Genomic DNA, 11,639 nt, shown 5'->3' with positions numbered 1-11,639 from the left:
TAAAGTTCATAACTTTTGGAGCCTCCGCTATAAACAAATAGAATTGTGCGAAAACTATTGCACCTACAGCGCCCACTTTTGGCACACTTTTAAAGTATGACAAAACCCTCAACTTGTCATAGGTTTTATAAAATTTTAACAATAAATGCGATAGTTATAAACAAATGAAAAAATGGGCACTTTTCTTGTTTTTTTGCAATAACTTTTTTGTTTATTAACCGATTTTAATTTAACCAGTCTCATTTTGTAGATAATTTTACTCCCTATAAGCTGTCTGTGAGTCACTTTTCGCTAAAATTGGTGGTTTTCCCTGCAAAGTGAAAAAACTGTTTTCCTCACTTATTTGTTTAAATAGAAAAGTTAGCTAATAAAAGTTTTTGACTCACGAGACGAGAGATGTCTTGTATTATGTTCCTTTAGACAATTTTACAATAATCTAGCGGATAGGACTTTTTTCGAGTAAAAATTTAATTTGCTTGGTCTATAAGTACATATCGACGCATTACTACGAAAACATGCTATCTAAAATTGTATCTGGAAAAGTTGCTACCTAAAATTCTGTGTGGAAAACATGCTACCTCAGATTAAGCTTGGCAAACATGCTAGCTCAGATCTTTAAGAAAAACATGCTATCTCACACAAAATTAAATTTGACTAGAAATTTAAGTTGGCTGCATTGGCGTTGAAATCCACAATGAGTGACTGAAATCGTGCACATATAAATAAACTTATATACCTAATCCAAACAATTAAAGGGTCAAAAGAATTTCCGAAATTTTTCCGTGCTTTTTGACAGACTGTATTTAAGTGAAAAATAGTCGTATCGGGAATTAAAAAAAAGCATTTTGAAGCTCTAAGATTCTAGTTTTTAGATCTTTCGGTAGAAATTTTTTAGGAGCTACGGTTATTCTAAGAAATAGCCTGACAAAAAAATTTTACAAATTTTTTAAGTTCTTCTTCCGAGTTCACGGATTTGGAAACATTTTTTCAGCCAAGCCATTGCATGGACCAGATAGCTTGTTTATTCAGCTTTCATTTCCTTTTTTAAAATTTCGATACGACCATTATTCATCGAAATATCGAACTTTTAATGGAAGAGGATCCTTTTGTCTTCAATCATCGATCGATATCTCGGCGACAAATGGTCGTACAAAGAATTGAGGCGCAGTTTCGAAAACTGTAATAAATTTCCTATAACATTCTGCCGCAACTTTTCGGATTTTTTTTTTCATTTTTTACACGACTTTTTAGAAACAGGAGAGGGTAATTTATTAGATTAGATCGAGATGAAATTTCACAGGGTTCTTCTGGGTATATCGAACTGTAAAAGTCATGCTTAACATTAGTCATTTTGTGAATATTTCTAATTTAGCCGTCAATTTTCTAAAAAACCATAAATTACCCTTTTTTCCAGTTTTTTAAATTCATGTAAAAGTTGAAAAAGAAATTCCGAAAAGTTGCGGCAGCATGTTATAGCAAATTTATTACAGTTTTCGAAACTGCTTTTCAGTTCTCTATACGACCATTTGTCGCTGATATAGGATCCTTTTCCATTAAAAGCCCGATATTTCGATTAATAATGGTCGTATCGACATTTAAAAAAAAAGGAAATTAAAGCTGAATAAACAAGTTATCTGATCTATGCAATGGCTTAGCTGAAAAAAATGTTTCCAAGTCCGTGAACTCGGGAAAATATACAAAAATTTGCAAAATTTTTTTGGCGCTATTTCTTAAAATTGCATGATAACCGTAGCTCCTACAAATTTTCGACCGAAAGATTTAAAAACTAGAGTCTTAGAGCTTCAAAATGCTTTATTCTCGATACGAGCATTTTTCACTTAAATACAGTTCGTCAAAAATCACGGAAAAATTTCGGAAATTCTTTTGACCCTTTAATTGTTTCCATTAGTGTACCTAGTATATTTTTCAAAAAGTAAGGAATATTTATGTATATTTATGTATGTAATATTTAGGTACACTGTTAATTTTATTTGTTTCATTAAACATTTTTCAATTAATTTTGTTAACTTACAATTGTTAATTAAAAAAACACGTACATTACTCGACGTTTTTTTGAAATAATAAATTATAAGAAAATAGTGTACACCTTAATATATAAAAATGTTTCTTATTATTAAAAATTAGATACAGATAAGAGTGCGCTAATAATTTTTATATCAAAGCAAACTTGTATGGAAAAAAATTGAACATAAATATTCCTTACTTCTTGAAAAATATATAAGTTTATTGTAAGTGCACGGTTTCAATGATTCAATGTGCATTTCAAAGCCAATGCAACTTAAATTTCTAGTTAAATTTCTAGATCTAAGCTAGTATGTTCCAAACTTAATTTGAGGTAGCATGTTTGCCCAGTTCAATATGAGGTAGCATGTTTTCCACAGTTTTAGATAGCATCTTTCCTAAGTAGAATTTTAGATAGCATATTTTCCAAGTTAAATTTGAGATAGCATGTTTTAGTAATAACGCGTCGATATAACGAGAGTTCAAATAAAAACGTGGTCGAAGTTGGCTCTGACACATTGGACGTAGGGAGTAGCTTATAGCGACCAACTTAACCTCATTTCTCAACGAGCTGTATAGCTGTCAGTTTCAATAACGTTAATGACTATATAACTTTATTTTAAAGAATAATCGTGATAACAATAACAAACAATTAAAGGAGCCGCGGAAAGTGCACCCTCCTTGTTATAACAATAAATTAAAGCAGCTGCTGAAAGTGTCCCCCTCCTTGTTCCAAGCACTTTTCACACCTGTTCCTCAAAGAATTAAAGACATTTTCTAAGATGCTCGGGGTATTGTTAATTTCACGAATCTTGTCTATAAGTCGAGCCTGCGATGGTTTAAATCAGGAATAGGCAGTTCAAAAATAGTGTTTTTCAGGTAAGGCCACAAAAAGAAATCACACGGCGTAATATCACATGACCTCGGTGGAAATTCATGTTCAACATTGAGACTTATTAGTCGATTTTGGAAAACTTCCCTCAACATATTCATCGTCTTGCCTGCCGTATGTGCCCTTGCGCCATCTTGTTGAAAGTAAAAAATTTCGTTTTCTTCCAGCTGGTTAACAAAAGGAGCGATAATTTCTTCTCTATACATTTGCGCAGTAAGAGTACCATTAAAAAAAATAGGTCCATAAATCCTCCTTCGATTGAGAGCACACCAAACTCCAATTTTTTGAGCGTGTAGAGGGCCCTCGACAAAAAAGTTATCTGGCTTTTCAGAAGACCACATTCTCATATTTTGTGAGTTTACGTAACCACTTAAATGAAACCAGGCTTCATCAGAAAAAAAGGTGATATTATGAAGTTCACCGTAGTTGTTTAAAAACCATTCACAAAATACAGCCCGTCGCGGAAAATCAACTTCATGAAGTTCTTGCTGACAAGTTAAACGATAGGAGAACAAACGCAAATCTTTTTTTAACACTGTGTGGCAGGTACTGACTGATACTCCCACCATTTGTGATAAAACACGTACAGAAGTTCTTGGCGCATTTTCCATTATTTGTTGGACATTTTCTTTTAATTCTTCAGTCTGCTTTTTAGGTCGGCCGCTTCCTTCTTTTTTTGTTACACTGCCCGTTTCACGAAAAACATTAACACAACGCTGAACTGCACTTTGAAAAATTTTGTATTCAACAACGCCGGGAAATTGATTTTGAAATTCTATGAAACATTCCTCAATAGAATACTTCCATATTCCATCAATCTTGCGTCCATTTCTAAAGTAGGACTCTATGATAAACACTTTTAGTTATTGAGAAAACACCATTTTAAACGCTTTTTAAAACGAAAATATTCAAATTGATAGCGGCGATATAGCGCTTTGACAGATGACGTTTAAGTTCATTTGCTATACGCTACGCCCTACGTCCAAATTTTCAGAACCAACTTGACCACGTTTTTATTTGAACGCTCGTTATAATGGTTCCCTATACCTGTCTCTTCTGGTTTTTAAGGTGTTTATTGTTTTTCCTGCAGTCAACGGATGTCGCGTAATTTCTTGCGAGGATGGCTGTGAAATTTTTAATGGAACTTCAAAACAAGAACCTAATTTGTCACCAGTTTATTGTTATCAATTTAACACATACAGTGAATGTTTATTTGAATATTATTTATTGTTAAAAAATGGAAAACGTTAATATGTATTCAAATGCTGACATTCTAAATTTATTATTTATTCATGGAGAGTGTCACAAGCTCTGTACTTGGAATTACTTCTATTGGTCTAATAACTAATTATTATAATAACAATGATAATTATTATTATTACTTTTCGAAATTCTGGTAAAATTCATAAAAAAAATTATTTAATAAATAAAGACGTGTATTTTGATTCAAAAAACGATAAGGTTGTTATGGTTTTTAGGAAACCTTCATATTTTTTAATATTCCATCACGGTAGATTAGTCTGAGAACCTCGTATAATTATGACGTACTTTGCTCAACATTGTTTGTACCTCGTTAGTAATTTCTAGTACTTAAATACAATAAATCGAAAGTTTTTCTACTCTTTTTCCCTCGTTAAACGTTTAAAATTCCTAAAAGGAAACGATTAATCAACAGCCCGAGTACCTACAAACATTAATGGACGTGTTTAAAGCTTACTAAATCAAACAGCTACTACATCAAACTCCTTAATTGTTAGTTGCACTCTCAATGCTCCTCTGCACATTTAAAATGTATGATAAGTATACCCTGAGCAATATATCTTCTGGAAACATAAAACAAATACTTCGGGGTCGTGTATCAATACATCTTACACTGTTTCCTTTACATTTCTCCTCAATATATCCGAACATCCTTTTCCACATTGCTTTAAGATTCATTCATCTAATTGGTTTTATCGACATACATATTTATGTTTTTAATGTACAGCATATGATCTAGGATATGTAGAAACTACAACTTAAATAGGGAACAAATTTTGACAAACATTTATATTTTTGCCACCGTTACTTATACTCCATAGGCCAGGAAATATAGAGTTGGGCGCGGCTTTTTGTTTCGGCAAGCTAAATATATCATTATAAATGTTAAATATTACGTACAATAACATATTAGCTTCCACAGTCATAAAAATGGGAGGAAAAATTGTAAATTCACGTTTTTCGCTTATAACTTTTTTCCGTTCATTTCCACGAGAAAACAGTACAGTACTTTTTTTCGTCTTCAAAAGACCTACAAAACTAGCCCTCGAGCGTCAAAAAATATTGATTAGATCAAAAGTTATATACAGAAGAAGTTTATTTATGACTTTTGAATTAAACAATTATAAACTGCGTTATTATTACCAGAACGTTTTGGCATCGCATCCTCTCATTCCTTGTCATTGTCTAATAACCCATATGAAATCTGAAATCGGCAAATTAAATAGTTTACAGGTTATGGCCTTATAAACAAATTAACTAATTATTAGTTTGGACGATCCCGAGGATCTTCCACAATCGCACTGATTTTTTTCGTGGTAGATTTCATAATAATACATTGATATCTATAATTTTTTTTTAATTTCAAATTTGCAACCTGGATTTTTTTATATTTTTTAGCCTTAGTTGCAAAATGAAATATACGACGCACGAGCGTGATATAGTTATATATTATTACATATTCGGAAAGCTTATGAAAAGAGCTTTAAGTTAAAAAAAATCGTCATGATTCGTTGAAAAACAACGAAGAATTCAGATCGGAGTAGCTGTACGTTTGCTCCCCCCACCACTGATACCTTCATTGATTTCACGCGGTCTTGAATATCTTTGAGTGACATTTTAAATGGGACGCCCGTGATTGCAAATATTGAAAATTTATATCTGGAAAGTACTCGGAATGACAAACCTATTAGTTCAAAAAACAGCCCTTATACCATTATAGTTTTGCTGTAAATAAGAGTTAACTTTAACGGGCTATAACTCCGAAAATAATGGGCGGATCATCAGGTTTTTTTTAAAAGTATTCGTCTTTCCGACTACTTTCAAACCATATTTTAAAATAAAAAAAAAATATTGAAAAGAACATTAAATTATTGCAATTGTTTATATGCGTGAAAATTGTGAAAATGTTTAAACAATCACCACGGCTCACCTAAGCGTCCGATTTGAATTTTTCAAAAACCATTTTAAAGCTGGAGAGCTCTTCTTTTTGTGGTGAAATTTTCAAGTATTCAAAAGCTTTAGATTTTTAGAAATTTGATTTTGAAAATGTTTTAATTAAAAAAAATTAAACAATTAGGTATTATGTAAAAACTATCGAACCGAATTCGATGAAATTTGGTGTGATAATTCTATGCAGTAAGAAGTAGTTTAATTGGGAAAAGTATGAAGATCCTAGGTATTATTCAAGTGTCTGAAAAAAATTGACAAATAAACTAGCAATTTTTGCAATTTTTTAAATGATTTTTCCGATTTTTGCAATAACAATAATTATTTTTTGGAATTGCAACTAACTCTATCTTGACCAAAATTTAATTACATAACTTTTTTTCCTCTTCCATTTTTGTCTAAAATGAATAGTTGCTAAGTTGTCGACGAGAAATCCAAGAAAAAAAATAATTTTTTTTTATTTTTTATACTTTTTTGCAATAACAATTAAGCCCACGTTTTTTTTATTTGCATAGAAAAATTATCATTTCTGATGTTATTTAGAAGCCATTAAAGCAAAAATTTCCTATCATATGCGTTTTACCCAAGAATACCCTTTTTAAAACAGATACCGCCTGAACTATAAGGTTGAAAAGTATTGTGAAGCTACATAATTATTTTCGTTGTTTAATCAACCTCAGATATGAAATTTTTTATTTTTTTTTTAAATACCGAATTATATTATTTTGGTGTTGAGGCTGATGGGATTATCGCACCAGTATCATAAAATTAAGCATATTTGAAGAATAATATAAAAAAATCATTGCACGCTGCTAGGCAACGCACAGTCCGTTGATATTTTCTCTAGTGCCCCTGGTAAATATTCATTTTGAAAAGTCAGCCGGCTGTTTGCCAACTCGACTGCGGTTTGATTAAAGTTTTTGGCAGTTCTCATTTCGCGTCTGAATTATTTACTATATCACTTAAGCGTCCATTAAAACTTCTCCGCCCAGACAAATAGAGGGCGCGCCGAATTCTTAGCCCGTAAACATCTGATAAACCAAATTACACTTGTTAGCCACTTAAACAGACAGAGCGTAGTCAAAGCGAATGGGAAACGATTAAAGTTTAACGGTAGATACGTGTTCTAAGGCGAGTAGCTGTTCCATATGCATTCGGTTAAATTGGTGTACAATTTGTCCTCGTTCGGGTGCTGGTGCTTACAGTTTTTGTATCAGAAACTGTGTCTAGTTGTGTTTGAAAGACTTCGGCTTTCTTATCGAAAGTTCTGTCTTGAAATTCGAAGGTAAATCGCCAAAAATACTAGCGAAATGACTAGATATATTGAATTACACCAAAACAGGTGTCTGTCAACTGGAACAGAAAGCAGAATTGAATTTTTCAGTTTATCTTCGTTCAACCGTCATCTCTTTCTGACTCATTGCATATTCCATAAGAAAATAAGAGGCAAATTTAAAATTGGCACTTTTCTTGTCCTTTTAACATGAAATAATAAATTTAATCAGTTATGATTATGGTTAACAGGCAATTTGAGTCTAAAATGTTACCTTTATATACAAACTGAACCTCTACATTGGAATTTGGAAATAAAAGGGTGAAATGTGAAATTGTCTTGAATACACACCACGAGTGGTCGCCATTTTTGACGTTTGGTTACATAATTTACCTAAAATTTGTGTTAATTTTAAGATATCTATTAATATCCATAAAATCTAATAAAATGAAGAGGGGGAAGTAAATATATAAACAATTTAGCCTATCTCAATATTTTCTTGACTACAAAATAATTACTGTGAACAATTTATATGATCTTATTGTATCTGCTTTTGTCTTTAGTTAAATTTCAAATAACTTACCAAAGTACTTAAATCTTTATAATAGGCTGCAACATAATTTACAGTTATCATATTTATCCTTTTACAGTTGATGTTCCGAATTTAAAAATTCATAAGTTTTTACAAGTAAACTATACAGTAGTTTTTAGCCTTGAATGAGTTTTCTTCGGTGTTCGTGGGGGGGTTGACATTTTTCAATTATTTATTCGATTCAACACACCGTTTTCGAGGAGTTTTATTCTATATCACACACCGTTGGTCCCGATTTTTTTTACATGCGGGTTTTGACGTTTTTCACTCGTTCACCAAAATTAAAAAAATTACAATGGGTTATTCTGATGACGAAAAATAAAACATAATTAACTGTATTATTCAAATAACAATAATGTGCAAAAGTTCTTCAGGGATATTGGCAAATTTATTTTGGAGGAAGAATCCCGTCAACAAACACTAAAAATTATGATTAGAAACCTTAGGTGGCCAGAAAACAGCCTCGATCTCATTGTAATTTTTAATGATTTTTTTTATTTTAAACATATATATTTTATGCCAGCAAATTTTGATGTCAAATGAAATAAAGAAATAGTCGTACATTTGTATTTAAAGTTTCTTTCTAAGTTTAATAATAAACCTATAAGTGGATTTCAAAATACAAAAAAAAACCTGTACCTACACCTTATATAGACGTCTTTCTTGCTCATTTTACGGAATCCATATTCAAACATTTTTTTAACTCCATTTGGAAATATCTCGTTAGAAGTATTCAATTACGTTCGACGTAATCTATATGTAAAATAACAATTATTATTTTTACTTCTGTTTTTCCGCCTCATTCATAAAAACGAAAATGATAAAACAGTGGGAGATTACAAGCCGCTTATGATGAACGTCTAATTTTAAATGAGCAAACTTTAATCAGATTTTATTCATTGCGAACCATTAATAACTGCGATAAGGCGAACCAAGACAATTGCGGCTGAAATATTAAAGCAAGACAATATCTGATTGAAACAGGTTTCTCCCAAATAAATCTCTTTAGACGCATTGTTTAGCGCATTTCCATAAAACTTAAATACATAAATATTGATTTTGGAAAAGTGGGCGGGGTGCAGGTGTTATTTAAAGGTCAGGGCGTCACAATTAAGTCATTAAACTGAAATAATGAGATTTTTATTATGTCATTTTTATTTAGATATGGAGTAATAAAGTTAAGATTTTAAAAACGATTTTTATTAACAACTTTGTTGTTTTCTAACATACTCAGTTCAAATTTTGCACGCGTTTTCACGGTCATATTTTTGAGCCATTTTAGTTAAAAGTGCTGAAGCTCAAACGGAGGAATATGTGTGGTAGTATTCACCTGTCTTACGAACAGTGGTCAAAAACTATAAATTCTCGATCTAAACCTATAGCTCTTAGTGTAATCGTCCTATTGCAGGGAAATTTTAGATTCCAGTGTTTTTTATACCCTAGAATCTACTGCGACTGCGGGTAATAATACTACACTGTATTCAAGATTTCAACCTCTTTTAGGGGGGTTGAAATTCATAAAATTGGAACGACTGTTGAAACGGAATGTAAAGTATTCTACAGAGTGATCGAGAATGATTGACCGTGCCGCCTCATACTGATTTTTGATGTGCCGCATACCAGTTTTTGATACCAATGCTAGAATCATGAGCGCAGGTTGAGGGATTTAATGGTAAACAAATAATTACGTTCAAACGTCAAATAAATTAGGTTACTGTCAAAATGGAAATTCATAATAAAAATATCAATTATTTAACAAAAATCAAAGTTATTTCACATATTAAGCAATACTGATGGACCAATAAATGTTATTATTGTTATTATTGTTATTATTGTTATTATTGTTATTATTGTTATTATTATTAAAGAGGATGACATAATCAAATGTAGGTTTAGCCTAACTTTTCCAAAATTCTTATTTCATTTACAATTAGAAAAACGTTTTAATCAAAGTTTGATGTAGCTAATTTTGAATAACGACTGTAAGTGCTTCAGCGATTTTATTTTTAAAAAGTTTTGAGTTAATTTTAAAAGAGGAGCACTATTGTGGCTACATTCTTGACATCTAAGACGATACAGCTATACAGCGATACGCTGCAAGCTGCTGTTTTTCATCAAAGCAAACCGCTGTATGGTTATAAGACGACTATTTTGCAGCTATTGTTTTCACACTTCTGAATATCCTGTGCAAGCAATCCAGCCCAAAAATTTATGCTGAACATTTTAGTTAGCTGTCGAAATTCAGGAAAAGTGTCTTTTGAAGCAAACGTTTGCTTCAAGCAAATGCAAGCAGTTGGAAGTGCTTGATTATGTTAGATGGTAGGATTATCTGTATGACCGAGAGCAATAAACAACAGATACATGCAATATGTAATAACAGAGTAATTGGAATTTTTTCACATTTTATTGAATATTTTACCTTAAAATTACATAAAATTCATAAAAATATCTATATTTTTACAATAAATGTTCATTATGATGTCCATTGTTGTTCAAGCAGGTATTAATTCTTTTTTTCATATTATTAAATACATTCTGTAAAACATTTTGTGTAATACTCCTAATTTCGTTTGTAATTGCCTCTTGAAGTTCTTCAATCGTGTGTAACCGTTGAGCAAATACTGAATTTTTTAAAAAACCAAATAAATAATAGTCTAGGGGTGTAAGGTCAGGAGAACGTGGTGGCCATCGTCGTGAAGTTTCTCAAAAAATGGTAACAATATTTGCTGCCGATATACCTACCCAGTTACATTTTCACGGAAAAAATATGGTCCGATTATTCTTCTACGTGACATAGCTACCCAAACACCAAGTTTAATAGGGTGCAGAGTTGTTTCACGCACAATATTAGGGTTTTCTGTGTTCCAAGAGCGATAATTTTGGGAGTTTACGTACCCACTTAAATGAAACCACGCTTCATCAGAAAAAAATGTTAGATCTAGAATATCGTCGTCATTCAGATTTTCGTTAAACCAATTACAGTATTGCCCACGTTTTCCAAAATCTAACGGAAGTAGTTCCTGCACAACACTAACTTTATAAGGATGAAAATGCAACTTCTTTACTGCTTTATGGCATGATCCATATGATATTCCTATAAACAATTTAGGAATAATGATACAAATTTTAGAATAAATATTTGTTATTACCTGTTTGAGCAGATAACCGACGTAGTGATTTGGTTGGACTAGCTCGTAAGCGGTTTTCAACATCTTCCAAGACTTCCTCTGTAAGAATAGACTTTCTGCCTGGAGATTTTCCTCTACAAACACTTCCAGTGTTATGGAAGCGTTCCACTAATCTCTTCACGTGTCTCAAAAAAATTTCATAATCATCAATTTCATCATTTGGAAATTGTTCTTGAAATTGTAAATGACACGAATTCATCGAATATTTCCAACCATTACCATTGCTTTGTCCACTACGAAAATAGGCCTCCAGAAGAAATTTATCATGTTCTAATGAAAATGCCATGTTGTTAACCTAAATTAAAAAACCGATTAGGTTAGGGAACAACATAGGCAATAAATGAATTGCTCGCGTATAATATCCACCTACTCTAACTGTAGTATTGAAAAATACTGTTTTATAATGTTGCAAAATATATCAGGCAACAACAAAATCTACAAAATAATATTCAAACCAAAAAATCC

The 11,639-nt window shown here is 31.8% G+C and overlaps 1 protein-coding gene across 1 annotated transcript in view; it reads left to right on the top strand.

The window, feature by feature from the left end:
* Window positions 1-11,639, top strand: part of LOC108914270 (transmembrane and TPR repeat-containing protein 1-like) — a gene marked incomplete at its 5' end in the record, with an annotated part of 84,262 nt that overhangs the window by 48,547 nt on the left and 24,076 nt on the right. The gene's annotated exons all lie outside the window — the stretch shown is intronic.

Source organism: Anoplophora glabripennis, unplaced genomic scaffold, assembly GCF_000390285.2.
Source record: "Anoplophora glabripennis isolate ALB-LARVAE unplaced genomic scaffold, Agla_2.0 scaffold954, whole genome shotgun sequence".
NCBI classification, from domain to species: Eukaryota; Metazoa; Arthropoda; class Insecta; order Coleoptera; family Cerambycidae; genus Anoplophora; species Anoplophora glabripennis.
Note: the sequence above shows the minus strand (reverse complement) of the source record. Positions and strands in the feature narration are given on the sequence as shown.